Below are 16,026 nucleotides of genomic sequence, written 5' to 3'. Positions count from 1 at the left end.
CCCAATCGGGTTTTCTTTCTCTTGCCAACTTTTGAAGATGAAAATACCAACATCATGGTAGCTCACAAGGATAATCTTGACAAGATTTTGGAAATCTACTTTGACTTTGCTAAGGTGTAACAGTCCAACATCAACGCTTCTAAAACATTAATTCTCTACTCGGATTAGAGTTCCCCTCTACAATGATTAAAGAAATAGGATTCACTCAGATCCAAATGGGATCCATTTTTAGATATCGTACTATGAAATAACAACTACATTGGTGTATCACCAAAGAAAGGGCTAAATTCCACAAATCACGTGCGCTACGTTTTCTTAGAAGGGTGACAGTAGTGAAGCACGTCCATTCCTATTTATTGGTTTATGTGGCAACAATTCATCCTTTCTCTAAAATGGCCTCTCTACAATGGAAAGAATGTCAAAAGAACTTTTATGGAGAAAGAGATGGCATTCTATCCCATGGACTATAGTCACTTCTTTGAAGATGGTAGGTGGTATCAAAGTTGATTTATTTAAGGAAAAGTGTCATAGATGGTGCTATAAGTGGCTTAATTGCGAATGTTCTCTTATATAGTGATCTTGTTGCATGTTAATTAATGAACTATACTACCTTGCCTTGATAACTTTCCCTCCTTATAGAAGGAACACACGGGTTTATATAATGTGCAATTAATTCTTGTGAAGGTTAACACACCACTTATTTATAGAGAAAAGAAACTACATGTTAATTACTAATAATTTATATCATGTATGAAAAGAACTGTTGATTGCGTACACTTAATTCAAGGGGATTTGGTTGGATTTTTATTGGTTCAGTAGCAGGTTAGGACCTACATTTCGAGTAAGTTGTATTAATAGTTTTCATGTTATAGGAGAGGGATAGTGGATATGTGCACCTCTAAGCAACAAATATGTCTTTTCTCCAACTTCTTTGATCATATTCTTTTGTCTTGGTGGTTCTCACTTATTGTGTCAATGGGAAGTCATTTGACACACCATTTATATTGGGTTCTCTTCACCTAAAGGACACAAGGATATGGGATTTCATGGTTGCAACATGGTTGAAATGCGAAACCAAAGCTGATGACGCATGCCTTCCATGGGACAAAGCTATTAGGGAGGTGCTAGGTTGTTTGCAAAGATATGTCAAGGCAAAGAATTGATGGGTTTTGTCAAAGAAAGAGACATATTAGAGAATATATTGAATACTTCAACTGCATTGGATTATTGCAGCAATAATGCACGCTTATTCAGAAAGAAATGGTTGATAGTAGCATTAAGGCTTTTGTTATTTCATTGAGGAATACATTTTGTGTAGAGTGCTTTGCAGATGATTTTGTGGCCCTAGACTAAGAGGATTAGGAGAAAATAACTCATTTGTTTGAAGCCTTGAAGGACTTCTTTACTATTTTAGCTAGAGTAAGACCTTTTCTCTCTAGATAGACCTATTAGGAGTTCACTGAGTGGCTAGGGGGTAGTAGAGGGGACTATCATTAGGTCTTTGTGTGCACAGCTGGGGTTATGGACGAATCTAAAATAGAGATTTGAATGGTTAAAAGACAATTTGAAAGAAAAGTTTCATGATTGGGAAGGGGAGATGCTAGGATGGAATGCTCAAGTGTTAATCATTGGGCATGTGCTAGTGGCAACTAAAATTTATTAGGCTTTCGCTTGGATCTTCAGGGAATTATAGTGTGGGGAGAAAGGGCTTGTAACAACCTTGGACGGTGCAAATATGAAAGTCATATAAAAACTATGTGGGTGGATAAAGTGTTATAGTTGCCTCATCCATTTATACAAATGTTAGAAGAAGACACACACCTTCTAAAGTTAGAGTCGTTTGACCAAAGAATTGAGGGGAGGTTCTTAATCAACATGCATGGGCTGATCACATGATTCGTTGTTGCATTCAACTATGCAGGTGAATAATTGAAGGTACTTGAACATTTTTTCTTTGTTCTTTTCATTGTACAGTGCAATGTTAATGTTTTGCATATGTCTTTTTATTGTATAGTGCAAACTTAGAAGTTTCCTTAGCCTTTTCACCATACTGCAAAACTTGAAAGCTTTTGTATATGTTTTCTCATTGTATAGTGCAAGGTTATTAGCTTTTGCATCAGTGGCACACGTTGCCTTCTAGAGAATGTTGTAAATATATTTCCATTATATAGTGAAAACAAAAAAAAATTTGTGCAACAACTTGCTTGCATATGTTATATTTTTCATGAATAATTAATCAATATTTATCATGCAATTCGCCTACTCAATGTAATTTTCTACCATAGTACATAATACAGTTGCAATTCTTGAATTTGCTTGGACATTGTGTAATTACAAATAATGTCATTGTGAAATAATCATAAACATGACTTATTAGTATATTCTCTTCACTGTGAAAAAACTTCTTGTTTGAATTGTGGAAACTAACATACTTCAAATACAGTTAAAGTTATTTAAAAGCTTTTTTGTAAACCTTTCAAGTATACAATGCAAGCTTAAAACCTCCTTTCAATTCTCATGTACATCTTCCAGTTAAAAGTACAACCACAATACTAGAAAGGATACAGAGATATAATTCAACACTACTGTTGGCTCCTTCCCATAGCTTCCACAATAGAAAGAGCAAGGTATTCTTAGTATGTAGGGTTCTGAGGCTTTTTGTCACTTACAGATATATCGGTGTTGTCATTTATAGTATAAGTGTAGCTTAGGACCTCGGGTCATATTTCGGTGAGAGAAGTAAGCTTAAGTGTGGTAAGCAAACATAGTGCATGCATGCGTAAAAAGAACATGCATCATCATGATTGGGTAATGAAGGCTTTCGCCTTCATTGCAGGTTGAAGGATTTAGGAGGAGTTTTAAGCGTTAGAGAGAGGTTCAGGGTTCAGAAGGAGTTTCCAAGGTTTCGAAGAAGTTTCAGGGTTAAGAAAAAATTCAAGGGTTAGAAGGAGGATCCAAGGTTCAGAGTAGAGTACATGGTGGAAAACTCATCCCCCTCGTAGATCATGGAGGTCAAGGGACTAAGGGTTTAGGGGGAGCATAGGAGTGGGAGAGGAAGAAGGTGTAAGAGCAGGAGGGAGGAGGAGGGAGGAGGAGGAAGGAGGAGGAGGAGGGCAGAGGGAGGAGAAGGAGTTGGGAGGCAGAGAGGGAGAAGAGGGGTTGCAAGGTTAGAGAAGAGAGGAGAAGGAGTTGCAAGGTTAGGACATGCTTTTGGACATGGAGTGCAAGGAAGCATAGACACTTGGAGACAATTGCATGGAATACCAAAGTAGAACTCAACACAATGCCCCAAAGAGTGTGCGCTTCATTCCATTATGGGGTATTTATACAAGTTGGAGAGATTCTCTCGCTGCATGACATTCTCTCTCTATATGTAGAACTTGCATCTAGAAGTTGCATGTAGGAGTTACATGTTGCATGTAGAAACTACATGTAGGAGTTGCATGTAGGAATCGCATGTAGAACTTGCATGTAGTTGTATGTAGAACATGCATGTAGGAGTTCCATGTAGAACTTGCATGTAGAACATGAATGTAGGAGTTGCATGTAGAACTTGCATGTAGAACATGCATGTAGAATATGCATGTAGGAGTTGCATGTAGGAGTTGCATGTAGGACTTGCATGTAGAACATGCATGTTGGATTCCTAAGAGAGATTAATCATTCCTAGCCTTATGCAAGTACAAGCGGAGCTTTTCTGCTACTCTACATACACATTCTATGCTACCTAAGTCCATGTCGGCACAAAGATAACATACTCCTAGATCCATTTTATTACCCATCCTCGGTATGACTTATTGTGATCACGGAGTTGGGATGCCATGCGCATAACACAGTGGCTATGGAACTTGTGGTGGGCGAGTCAATCCTGTTGTAAAGCTTTGGCACCATACAATTTTTGCTCTATTTCTAGGAAGCTTGTATCCACCATTTGTTCAAACAAAGATATGTGGCATGCTTCTAATAAGATGACTCTTTGATAGAGTCTGCTTGTAGTCTCAACATCGATTCATTCATTGGGATTGAAACCGAGTGTAGGCAAATGGTGGTCGATGTGGATGGGGACCTCTAGAATGTATTCGAATGTTTTGCAGAAGTTAGCACTTAGGCAAAGGATGCAGTCAACGTTTCGAGGCATTACATGCTGTTGAAGTGCTCGGATCAATGTGTCTTCATGTTCCATTCTACACCAGGGTATGGCTCGATCATTGGCCAATTAATGGTGTGATCCTCACCCAAAGTGTGTATGTTGGTCTCCCAACTATGACGTCATGGAACTTCATAGAACTTGGGATGGGCTCTAAGACATGGAGGTGCACACAGGTACTTTTTCAAGAAGATTACATCAAAGACCTTGGGGTGACACCAATCAGGTTGGGGATCCAACTTGTGGACCCAAGCTTCACTAATTTAGTACACATTGGAATTTGGCATGGGAGTGTGAATTGGATTATCTGGATCTTGATATTCAAAATCAAATATTGGGTCATTTTCGACTGATGGCAGCACAAGTAGTGTCGGAGGTGATCGTGGGGCAGGGAGAGAATCTGGGGACATGGTGGAGAAATATGGAAGAGTGTGAGTTGTGGGAGGGGAATCATAGGGGAGGGAGGGAAGAACTAGGCAAATGGTTTGAGTAGCTTGGAAATCCTCGAGGATAGGATTAGCAAGAGAAGGGAAGAAGTTGGATGTGAGAGGATGGTAAGTTTGCAACTGTTAGGTTAGTTAAAAGAGGTGAGAGGCATGAGCAAAGAGACGATAAAGGGAGTAGATGTTAGTAGGCTGGAGCTCAGGGAAGGTTAAAAGGGTGGTAGCACATCAAGAGTAAGTGAGGTTATAAGATTGGTATAGAGAGTGGTTAGATATGGGAAGTTAGATGTGAGATAGGCCATGTCATCCTCCAACATTCCTTTTTGTTGGTGTGATGAGATCATTTGCTACAAGAATGGGATGTTGGTTATGTCATACCCTATAGATAATAGTGATGGCTTTTGTAGCAATGGCAAACAAACCAGCAATAACCCTGAGGGGAGGACTACCCATGAGACATACATATGCGATGAAAGCATCCATCCTTAGTGCTATAAACCTGGCATGTGTAGACATAAAGAATATATTTTTTTCATCTTCGAACAAGTCTTGGCAAATTTTGTGTAGAGATTTTGCCCCTATGGAACGTTCCCATTTGATGTTTGGATGAGTGGATATGAGCCTGAGTTAGAGTTGCTTCCATTGGATAAGCACTCGTGCTTTTTGGTGATCTTCTACTTATAGAGTGGCCACAAGCTCTTGGTACACCACCATTGTACATTGTAGTGGGACTTCATTGGTGGTGTCTTCCATTGCCTCATTGTTTTGCACTAGCAATTGAAGTTCAAACTTTGAGATGACTATCTTTTGGGATTGCATTTCATCCATTTTTTTCCTTATACTTGTGGTAGATGAATGCATATGCCTCCTTAAGCTTTTTCATTTGCAAGGTGACTTGTGCTTATTGAGGAATGACTTCAATGGTATTGGACCATTGGTCCAAGATGTGTTTGAGAAGTGTTGGTCTCTCTAGCAGTGGCAAGTTAGTCCTTTAAGATCTGGAGTCCCTTGTAAGCTCTTTAATGCTGAATGTGCATGTTATCAAAGATTGTTGCATGTCATCAAGCTTTTCTTGGCAATCCTGGAGCTCTTCTTCTTTTTGGATTAGAGTGAGTCGAGCTTGTGTTAGTTCCTTCACCTACTGAGCATGTGCTAAGGTCAAGTAGTCATAGGAGGTTTATAGGATTGCCGAAGCTCGTAGTGCTGCTATTAGCTATATTTGGTTTTGGTGGAGGTTGGAGGTCACATCCCGCATTGCCTTCTCTAGAGCTTGGAGAGATTGGTTCATGCGCACTTCTTCAAACTCTTTCTCATCTATTTGCACTCGAAGTGCTGTGACCTCTATGGAGATTCTATGGAATTTATCTTGGATGGCTGCTACAATCTGTCTATACAATGCTCGGGCATGCTCCTCCTTGGCCAAGCTAGTGAATACTTCTAACATTTGAAGCATTTAGCTGGCTTGATGATGGAGAATGACAGGCGGTGTGATGATGATTGGCAATATTGTTGATACAATTGGTGTCCATGTAGCCATCTTGATGATTCTATAGTAATTGCTGTGGGGATTATTCCAATGGTACGTAAGCCACTTGGGTACACTAGTCATATTGATGATCCTGAACTAGATCTCCTTGTGGCTCATTGACTTGTATGATGTTGACGGGCTACTGTTGTTGATGTAGATATATTGGTTGCAACCGCGTGCCGAGTTGTAACATCTCATGGGACAATTCCTCATTTCCTACCTCCAAAACAAGCATTTCTTCCGAGGTATCCGCATTTGCCAATGTGATAGTAGGAGAAGGTGGTGACAGCTCTCATGCTGGTGAGAAGGGGATGACTGAATCCTCAATAGATTTTGGTAATTGGGGCACAGTCATTTCTCATTCATGTTTCTCTTTATTGATGATTACAGTCAATAAGCATGGAATTTCACATTTTTGGCCTGATGAACCATCGAGTTTCTTTGTGAAGAAGATGACTAAGTGCTGGATCTAGTCTTGCTTTAGCTACCTACTCAGCGAAACAAATGTGCAAAGTGGGAGGAATTGATTCTTGCCGCACTTAACCCCCAAGATTGTGGATAGAAATGTTGCTGCTTCCTTGAGTCAAGGGTTAATGATGGTGCAAAGTAATATCCCATCCCTATGAAACTTGGTGCCCTTAGCAAGGAGTTCCTGTATTTCGGGAAATTTAGCATCGGTAGGCCTTGTGGGGTATTTTACACCTTGAGTTGGGAGTGAGAAGATCCTCTGAATCATTATACTATCGAGTATAAAATTGAGTTAGCTTTGATATACAATGATGGTGCTGTACTTGCCAACCTGTGTATTGATGGAGAGGTAAGAATAGAGAAAGTCCCTGATGTAAGTGGTCATTGTGGAACTTTCCTCCAAGGATTTTAGGCTCGCATATGAACTGCCAAGACCCCTTTGCTCTAAGAAAGATGTTGTTGCATTGAAAAGAGCATACGTTGATGTAGGTGGCCACACAAGCTCGAAGGATTGGACGCTCGTCAATGGTTGTGTAGGCTAGTGGTGACTGGGTTGGCATTTGTACTTCTTGTGTTTTCATGTCATGCACAAAATCCTCTTCAGAGCTATCGCTTTGAACCACAAATGCCTATGGTCGCATTCGTTAAAGAGAAGGTAAATGGCTGACAACTCTAGAGGGTATACCATCCATAGGCGGTAGGCTCTTTCTCTTTAGTGGCGGCATTGTTTCTGAACCTGCATCCATATTGATATGGTATACCATTGATCATTAGATTAGTTGTGGTATGCAGGTATGACACGTGTGTGTGTAGTGTGAGAGATCTTATTTTAACACATGCTTTGAGAGTGTGGAATAAAAGTGTGCGGCATAATTATTCATGCAATTGACTATGTATCTAAGCAAAAGCGTGTGAGTGCATATGACCTAATAACTAGGTAGGGACTAACTATATGCTTTTTTTGTTTTTGCTGGAACTTCATAGGGAGGCTAGGATTCAGGCATCACTTCTGAGCCCTAGGTTGAAACAATTGATGCCACCTATATGTGCGAGGACGTACATATGCAAGTGAGTGCTTTTGATACAATCTAATACTAACTAAGGAAGACTTGGGGTTCCCAAATCTTCATTATGTTGGGGATGGCTTGCGTGTTGATGTAGTAGCGCTTTCGTCGGCTCCCGTTTATGGTTGTGTTGAATTGGACCCCATCCAATGTTTCTAGCAACACAACTCTGATGGGATGTATTTTCCTTACTCGATAAGGTCCTTGACCTAGATACTTGAGTTTTCCCTCATGGACTTTGGCATTGTATAGCAAAACCAGGTCACCTTCCTTGATATCTATGGCTTTAAGATTTCTATCAAACCATACCTTTCTTCTATATTTTTATGTTGTCATGGCATAGTAGGCAGCTAATCTGGTCTTTCTTTTAGGGATGCATGATCTCCCATGCATTCCTGTATTGCTATGCATAGGCTTGGTATTACAAATTCTAGTGGGACCACAACTTCAAGGCCGTACACCAATTGAAAAGGTGTATTCCCCGGATTGACCTTGAGTGTGGTTTGGTATGCCCATAAGGCCGCATTTAGTTTCTCTACCCAATCAAAATGTTGTGGTACTACTACCTTGGTGAGGATAATGCATAATATTTTGTTGGTGGATTCAGCGTGTCCATTCCCTTGGGGGTAGTAGGATGTGCTTTTTCTATGGATTACCATAAAGCCAGACAAGAGCTCTTGGATAACCTCATTGACAAAATGTGTACCTCTCTCCGACACAATTTCAATGGGGCATCCAAATTGGGTGATCACATTCTCGTTGTGCCTCTGGCATCTACCTTTCTGACTGCTTTAGCTTTTTAGCTTCAGCCCATTTGGTAAAGTAATCAGTGGCCACAATGATGTAGAACGCATGTGTTCCCTTTGCTGTTGGATGGATGGGACCCACAAAATCAATCCCCTAATTTTCAAATGGTTTTTGTGCAATGACTGTTGTTAGGGGGTTGAAGTCCTTATGTTATGGTTTAGTAGTCCATTGGCATACATCACAGCTTTTGACATATTCATAGACATCTGCCCAAAGTGTTGGCCACCAGTAGCCTACGAGGAGGACTTTTCTTGCTATGGCTTCCCTTTGGAAGTGTCCTCATGCAATGCCTTCATGGAATTCACTAAGGAATGGTATGATTTCATATGGCATTACACATCTCCTTAAAACCTCGTCCTTGCCCATCTTGTATAGTTATCTTGCAATGAGTTGATAGGGTGTAGCTTTTAAAATTAATTTTCTGACATCTGCTGCTTTCATTTCAAGGGGTGGTCTTCCTACCATTAAGTACCCAATGATATCTACACACCATTCTAGAACAGCATCTACTTGAAATAGTGTGGCATCTAGCAAGTCATCTTCTACTCCAGTGGCTTCTTCTCTTGACTTGACAACATGAGAGGACACCTTTGCAGACCACTATTCTGAGATTGAATCCCTGAAGCAAGAGCCATCTGGTTACTCTTCCTATTGTGCACAGACAATTTACCAGATAAAGCAATGCTTGATGGTCTGTGGGGGGGTTAAAGGCCACTGTACCTTAACCCTGGTTATGTACAAAACTCAAACACATATATATATGGATGACAGAAGATTAGGGTGTTCTGAACCCACCAAAACTTGTGTGGCTCTCTCTTCTGGTTCTCTCTCTCTCTCACCCTCTTTCATTCCGCTTCCATTGAGAGCACTCTCAATTTATATCAGAGCCCGAGTGGTCTATCTAACACTTGTGGGTGGTCTAGCTGAGCTCAGCAAGTCATTTTGCATCCATACAGCTGTGTGGGTGGCATTTGTAGCTTTGCAAAAGCCTGTGGGTGCTTGTTTGAGCTACCCAGGTGATATGTGAACCTTATGGGATTCTGTTGATGGTTTTGGAAGTCTCTAGAGTGGTTTTCTAAGCTTTTGGATGATTTTCTAAGCCAAAATCGTCACTTTGAGAGACACTGACGAAATTGTCTAGGTGAACCATTCTCAATCGTGGGTGTTTTCTCTGGCTTAGTTTCTCATTCTGTGAGAAATTTGGAGGTTTTGTGGGAATTGTGAGGCTCAAAAGCTCATTTCATAGACATTCATGCTCTTTCTACGTCTGGCCACTTCATGAACTTACAACTCAAGCAAATACCTTCAAATCAACTCCGCACTTTCGTTCAACTTTCAATCAGCCCAGGAGAAGAACCAAGAGCAAGAAAGATAGATCGAAATCAACCACTTTGCTTTCTATGAGCCCCTGCTATGTCTAGACGCTCGTGATTCGGACCCACTCACTTAGTCTACCATTCTCCATTCTATTTGTTCCAGTGAATCCAGGACGAACTAGAACTAAGCTCTGCAAAGTTTACCCCAACACTACTCAGAGAGAGATAGCCCGTGAGATAGGAAGCCTCAGCCCATAAATATCAGCTTGAGATCTAATGTAGATACTCATAGCTTTCGCCACAAACAGAAAAGAAAACGGGGCAAGAGGACATCCCTGGCAGATGGATCTTATTAGAAGATAGCCAGAAGAAAGCGTTACAAGCTTATTAGATACGGAGCAACTCCACTGAGGCCTTGTTGATTTCTGGTGCAACAATGAGAGCTCGTGGGCAGCAAACAGAGTTACAACCGACATGTTGTTTGTGATCAAAGCTAGAGCAAGGTAAGGGGCGGCTCACCAGCAAATTGGTTGCATGAAGAGTAGGAAGTATCACTCGAAGCTGTAGCAGTGTGGCTATAAGCTGGGAGAACTCTTTAATAATTGCTATACAAGAGGCAGTCTACATTTGATGGTGAAGTGTACGTATAGAGGAATTGAGCTGGCTACTTGGTAGTTTCTTTATGCATATGTGGATTGAGCATATAAGGTGGAGAAAAGGAGAATCTGACCATCTGAAGCGAGTGGGCCACAAGGAATGGAACTAAATGGATGGTCCCTATTCATGATGGAAAAACCACGAATCCACAACTGGATTTTTGCATGGTAAGGAAGAAATGGGAAGTAAAGTAAGTGGAAAGAAACTAGCACTTGGCCCATCTATAAGAAGAGCAGCTGGCCTTGGTTCAGCAGGACATCTTTTGGCTCGTCTTAGATAGAAGAGGGCAATTGATGATGCTTTCATGAGCGTTTTGCTCATCTCAGTTTATGGTGGGAATCGCTGACATTGGTTGATGTGTTGGTTCAGACATCAGGGAACTGATCGTCTTGTGTTATCAGCTGATGTTTTCAAGTGATTTGCTTTGTTTTGGACAACAATCAGCAGGAGAAGCGGAATGCTTTGCCACTAGGTTGTTAGTTGTCATACTTAATATTTAACGTAGTTCAAAAGGCTCGCTCTGGGGAATCCATGAGTGGCCGATCTTGGTTTCGAAAATTCTTTGTTTTAGAAGGTGTGGGCCATCAACCAAGTTCGTGAGCAGGAAAGAAATTGTCGTGACTTTCAGATCTTCTTACTCATCTTGGTTCAGATTGTGGGTAGAGGTGGAAGTATCACTAGTTGTAAAGCATTGGAAGCTTGCTGATATCAAATAAAGCAAGGTAGCTGGATTAATATTTCAGAAGGATTGGGTCGTTCCAGAGGATCACAGCGACCAAAGAGGCACTTACAGCTCACCACGATCATAAGAGTACCGCAACATGATCACAAGATAGCACGAGTTGCAGCTTGTCTAGGCCTGCTTGCATCAAGCTCGTCACTTTGGGACATATGTACAATCATGGATCTTTGTAAAGACATACTAAATTATGCTGTAGACAGTGGATAATTCTGTTCGTAGATGCCGCCAAAGATTTCTCACGTGATCTGACACGTGGGATTTAGCTCAACTTGTTTGTCTTGCAAACTTGTAGGGTGGCCAAGACAATAAGGAAACAACAGATGTTCACAATAGCCTACTGAAGCAAATTCTCCAATATGGTGTTAAAGTGGGTGGCCAAGATGATAAGGGAAGCAGCAGACCTTCACAACAACCTATTGAAGCAAATCAATGATAATAGGAGGGTGGCGGATCATTGGGAGAGAGACCATGGCGGATCACTGTCATAGGAATTGCAGTCTGCACTCTGCACTCAGAAAGTGGCCAAACAGTGATAAGCAAAACCAGCGTGAAGTTGCAGGGGACCTGTCAAAAGACCTTTCGAAGCTGTGTTGTGGGGTGGGCTGATATGTAGCCAAATGGGATGCTCTGAAGCGTTTTAATACGTCCTCTTGGATTCCTTGAAGTAATCAAGGATCAAGACTTTGGAAGATAGCCAGAAGAAATCGTATTACAAGCTTATTAGATACAGAGCGACTCCACTGAGGCCTTGTTGATTTCTGGTGCAACAATGAGAGCTCGTGGGCAGCAAACAGAGTTACAACCGGCCTGTTGTTGTTTGTGATCAAAGCTAGAGCAAGGAAAGGGGCGGCTCGCCAGCAAATTGGTTGCATGAAGAGTAGGAAGTATAACTTGAAGCTGTAGCAGTGTGGCTATAAGCTGGGAGAACTCTTTAATAATTGCTATACAAGAGGCTGTCTACATTTGATGGTGAAGGCTACGTATAGAGGAATCGAGTTGGCTACTTGGTGGTTTCTTTATGCATATATGGATTGAGCATATAAGGTGGAGAAAAGGAGAATCTGACCATAAGACAAAGTTTTGCTGATTTACTGAAGTGTTCTAGAAGAGTACAAAGTTGGGAACAAGGTCGAAGGTTCAGTCCAAGTCCTGGCATCAAGCTGATCCAAGGTTCTGTCCAAGTCCTGGCATCCAGCCGATCATCTTGGCAGCAAAGTTCTTCTCTCTGATCCTACAAGGGTTTCTTTACAAGTTCATGAGTTTAAAAAGATTGTGATTGACATATGCCTCAATGGTCTTGTATAGCTTTTTGTAGCTATTGATGTATGGTGTTATCTCAGTGTTTTCCAGTTGATGGTGATTTGAGTCTGTGTTGGGACTGCATTTCTTCTCGGTGTGTTTGCAAATGTGACTGTGTTCCCAACTACAAAGGCATTTTCGTGTAGCTCTGCCAGTCTCATCAATGTTCAAACAATTATAGCTCTTTACACATTTTAGTGCTGGTTTTTTACTTTTTGCTCCCTTTTCTCTCGATTTCTCTTATGATATGACAGGATTGCAATTCCACTATCCACCAAGCTTCTTAAATATTCTAATCAAGCAAAGCACCTCAAAGAGAACAATGTGCTATTCAATCTAGTGTGGAAATCTCTAGATTACAAGCTATGCACAAAATTTAATGCCCTGTAGAAGATTGACATTGATGATGTGTCCACAAAATGCCAAATGGCCTTGAAAGGACTTACCCGTATTTGTTTAAATCATTTTTTTCCCAGCCTTTCTTTTTGGCGAGGTGAGGGTCTTTTTATCCTCGAGAACCAATTTTATGGAGCATCCTTGACTCCCCCACACATGTAGCTCAAATGGCTTGCCCTTCCGTTTGCGAAAGGTGGGGCTACCTGTAGAGGCTAACGACCAATGGTAGAATTGACCTATAGCAACAACTAAGAAAGATTGGATGGCATTGCATCCTCAAAGGGGAGCTTCCAAGGAAGCCAATGACGCATGATAATGGAGAAGCTTGCAAGGAGACTGATAAGTAGCTACTATTAATGAGGCAACCTCCATAGTAGAAGCTCAAAAGCTTGCTTGGGAATACAAGTTGAAGGAACAAGCCCTTGGAAGAATGTATTGCATGGCAGATGAGTAAGAAATCTATCACATGGCACATGAGTAAGAAATCATGCAAGGCTTTCTTGATAGCCTGAGAGCTAGATGGCTAGCTCACAGAAGACAACTATGAAACTTGTAGAACATATATTGGGTGGCTAAACTGGGAAGGATTTTGTTGTGCAATAATCTAAGAAGTTAGTGCCAACAACTCCCGTGAGAGTGCAACTTGAGGTAGGTAAGGGAGAACCTTGAAGAAGATCAAGGCGGCACCAGCTTCATGCACCATGAAGTTTCAAAGAGACAAAAGTAAATCTACATTAATGAAAGTTAGGGATTTGAGAATTCCCCCTCCTTTTTAACATATATGCACACACAATCCAAATGGATTGCTCTCAGTCAAAGGTGGAGTTGATTGGAAGAGGCCTTGGAGCAAAAAAATCTCTTAGATATGGTATGCCTGGGACTTCAACCCTTGACCTTCTCTAAGAGGGGTGGAAGCTTTTACCACTAGACCTCATGGGCCCATGTGGTGTAGAAGGAGAATCAAGGCTATTACTGCCTTATCTTGTGGAGAGGGCAGTCAAGGCTCGTTGCATGCACCATGAAGTTAGATCTGATACCATGTTGAAACAAGCTCCATGAATATGCAACTCACAATTTACACTCATAGTGAAAAGAGAGGGGGGAGACACATGTCTATTAGCTATACAAATGTACACTTCATTCTACTAGAAAAAGGAACGTAACACAATATATATTGAACCCTAATGTGGGTTGCTCTAAATCCATAAGGATTAGTATTCACACTCGGGCTTAGGTCCCTCCTAGAGTTCTCTATATTCCTAGCCATCTACTTCATATATGCAGCATCTACACATATGTCCCACCATACATAAATGGGCGATGACTATGCTAATGACCATACTTGAACAATAGACTAAACCAATATAATGTTATTCCCAATTGCTACATTTATGAATCTTTCAATTGCTACATAGTGTGCTAACTACTATGTTATCAACTAGCAAGGCATTGTTGACTACTAAATAGTACTATGCTAAGTGCTTAAAGACATTGCTATTTGACTTACAATGTATCTCATTCAAGGTTAAGGGTTGGCTACTAAATCCTAAAGTGTACTATTGACTATTAGATAGCAGTCTTTGACTCCTACATACAAACATGAGTGTATAGTAGGATACCCACTATTGAAAATTACTATCTCAACGACTTACATTGCCAATTGCAATAATACCAAAGCTAGTTATGCTAAATCTTGCAAAGTAGTGGTAATTTCTTCAACCCAATGCTATTTCTATTATATGGCACTTGAGCCTCCATACGTAAGTGTTGAAATATCACATCGCACTTTTGTGTCCTACAAACTGTTGTTGGTCGATAAGTAAATGAGTTATGTCCAAAACATCATAATATTATATTTTGCCAAAAACTCTATAACTATTTGGATATTCTCACAAATTCAAGGGTGACCCTGCTAAGTCTCAAGTGAATACAAATGTTGCATTCTCTGGTTCTTCTTTTATTACACTTTGTCTTCACTTTCCATGTTTCCTCTTTCTTGTTCCCTTGTCAATTTTCAAAGCACTCACTTCCTTGGGTGGGAATATCAGAGACATTTAAGAGTGTAAGGTGGTCAAGATTCAATTTCCCTTTCATATCTGAAATGGAACATTTTGAAGCCAACCCTTTCTGGTAACCTTAGCTTAAATAGGCTACCATCAAATTACACCCAAAAATGGAAGCAAGTTCCTCAAAGAAAAATGCATGCCACTCCTCAGTGTACACAAATATATTGGAGAATAGGTTAACTGACCATCAATCGAATTCCTCAAATGAAAAACAGATGCTCACCTTAAGAAAGGGTTAATTGACCATCAATTGAATTCCTCAAATGAAAAAGAGATGGGTTAAGAAGCCTTTTGGTGAGCAAAACAATTGTGGATTAAGGTGAGAATCATTAAAATCCATCAAGGCTCAAAAATGAGAGTAAGGGTCGAGAAGGGGAACAAGGGAAAAGAGGCAAGCAACAAAGGAGGGATTTGGGGCATGGAAGGACAAGAAGATAGAGAAAAGATCTGCAAAAGGGAAAGAGGAGAGAGAGAGCGCAAGGGGAGTTTATGCCGTGATGCCATTGATAAGATGAACAAAAAATAAGATGGGACAAGGCCAAAGCATGGTATGGCACACCTAAGGAGAGGAGCAAAACAACGAGACGAGATGAGAAAGAGAAGGGGGGTGGGGGATTGGTAAGGCATGCCACAAAAGGGCTAAAAACATGCTAAACCAATTAATAAATTTGAGAAGAAAGAATAGCAATATGCCCCAAAAAAATTTTGGGAGGATCCAGTGAAGGGTGGCTCCCTCTTCCTCCCTTATGTATGAGGTTACCATTTAACAAGTTACATCCAAGCCTCTTTTAGAATGTGTAAGGTGATCACCTTTCACAAGTCGAAGGAGATGTTTTGAAGATATCCCTTTTTGGCAAATTGGCATGCCCCTAAGCCGAAGCCACCCAAGTAATCAATTGAATTTCTCATACAAAAGATAAATGCCTCTCCTTTAGATAAGTGAGGGGAATGCATTAAGTTAATGAAATTAGGGTAATCGTTTAATGGGTTTGCGATTGAGCAAACAAGGATGGAATTAAGTAATAGCCATCAAAGCCCGAAAAATGACAAGAAGGGAGAATGGAACAAAGGGCAAGAAGCAAGGCTTAGAGAA

The sequence above is a fragment of the Dipteris shenzhenensis genome, chromosome 9 (genome assembly GCF_047967505.1).
Source record: "Dipteris shenzhenensis isolate YYH24624 ecotype China chromosome 9, Dip_SZ_1.0, whole genome shotgun sequence".
Lineage (NCBI taxonomy): Eukaryota > Viridiplantae > Streptophyta > Polypodiopsida > Gleicheniales > Dipteridaceae > Dipteris > Dipteris shenzhenensis.
The sequence above is the reverse complement of the archived record's forward strand: the minus strand, read 5'-3'. Positions refer to the sequence as shown.